The sequence below is a fragment of the Crocuta crocuta genome, unplaced genomic scaffold (genome assembly GCF_008692635.1).
Source record: "Crocuta crocuta isolate KB4526 unplaced genomic scaffold, BGI_CrCroc_1.0 scaffold1547, whole genome shotgun sequence".
NCBI lineage: Eukaryota > Metazoa > Chordata > Mammalia > Carnivora > Hyaenidae > Crocuta > Crocuta crocuta.
The window spans coordinates 1-2,041 of NW_027532629.1; positions in this window are offsets into that span (position 1 = coordinate 1).

Below are 2,041 nucleotides of genomic sequence, written 5' to 3' on the forward strand. Positions count from 1 at the left end.
TCTCTTTCCTCTCACTCCTCTCTCTCTCTCAATAATATAAAAATTATTTTTTTAAATAAATAAATTTAGATCAGTGATCAGTATTAATATTAACTAATATTTGATATCAGTCAACTCATATCAAAGGGATTACTGCCTATATTTTCTTGTAGGATTTCATGGTTCTTGTCTCACATTTAAGTCTTAAATCCATTTTGAACTATTTTTTGTATACGATGTAAGAAAATCGTTCAGGTTCATTCTTTTAAATGCTGCTGTCCCATTTTCCCAACACCATTTGTTGAAGAGCATGTTTTTGTTTTTGTTTTGTTTTTCGGTGTGTGTGTGTGTGTGTGTGTGTGTGTGTGTGTGTTTGATTGATTGGACACTCTTTCCTGCTTTGTTGAAGATAAATTGACCATATAATTGTGGAACAATTTCAGAGTTCTGTATTCTGTTCTATTGATATGTGTGTTTATTTTTTGTGCCAGTACCATACTGTCTTGATCATAGAGCTGGTAGTAAAATTTGAAGTCTGGAATTGTGATGCTTCGAACTTTACTTTTCTATTAATATATCTATTAAGTCTATCTGGTCCAGTTGACATTCAAAGCCATTGTTTCCTTGTTGATTTTCCGTTTAGATAGTCTGTCCATTAATGTAAGTAGAGTGTTAAAGTTCTCTCTTAGTATTGTATTATTATCAATGAATTCCATTATGTTTGTTATTAATTTTTATATGTATGGGTGCTCCCATGTTGGATGAATATTTACAATTGTTAGATCTTCTTGTTGGAGTGTCCCCTTTATGATGTTATAGTGCCATTTTTTATCTCTTTTTATTGTCTCTTTTTTAAGTTTATTTTTCTGATATTTGTACTGCTACTCTGTCTTTCTATTGATGTCCATTTGCACGTAAATGATACTTCATCCTCTCACTTTCAATCTGCAGATCTTTAGGTCTAAAATAATTCTCCTGTAGGCAGTGTATATATTGGTTTTGACTTTTATCCATTTGGACACCCCATGTGTTTTGACTGGAGTGCTTACTCCATTTACATTCAAAGTAATTATTGATACATGGGTATTTAGTGTCATTTTATTTCTTATTTTATCATTGTACCTGGAGATTTTCTCTGATTCTTTCTTGTCTTTGTCACGTTTGGTCTTTCTGTCCAACTCAAAGAGTCCCTTTTAATATTTCTTTCAGGGCTAGTTTAGTGGTCATGGACTCCTTTAGTTTTTGTTTGTCTGGAAAACTCTATCCCTTCTTTTATTTCAAATGATAGTCTTGCTGGAAACAGCATTGTTGGATTTAACTTTTTCCTATTGAGCACTTCGAATATATCATGCTACTTCCTTCTGGTTTGCCAAGTTTTTTTTTTTTTTTTGAGAAATCTTAAGTTAGTCTTATGGGTCATCCCTTTTAAGTTAAGGACTTTTTTTTATCTTGCCACTTTTAAGATATTTTTCTTTATCACTTTATTCTTCATATTTTGTTAAAATATATCTTGAGGTGTTTCTGAGTGACTCAGTTGGTTAAGCGTTTGACTGTTGATTTCAGCTCAGGTCATGATCCCTTGGTTTGTGGGATTGAGCCCTGTATCAGCCTCTGTACTGACAGCATGGAGCCTGCGTGTGATTCTCTTTCTCTGTCCCTCCCCTGCTCACATAGTTTCATTATCTCCCTCTCTCTCTTTCAAAATAAATAGACTTTAAAATTAAATTAAAATTTTAAATTAAAAAGTCTTGATGTCTTCTTGTTTTTGATGATTTTGATGAGAATTCAATGTGTCTCCTAAACCTGGTTGTGCATATCCTTCTGAAGATGAGGGATGTTTTCAGCTATTATTTCTTTCTTTTTTTTTCAGCTCTAAACACACATTTAATTATGGCACTTAAAAGAAGACATCCTTAGGGGCGCCTGGGTGGCTTAGTCGGTTAAGCGTCCGACTTTCGCTTAGGTCATGATCTTGCGGTTCGTGGGTTCGAGCTCCCCGTCGGGCTCTGTGCTGACTGCCAGCTCAGAGCCTGGGGCCTGTTTCAGAGTCTGTGTCTCCCTC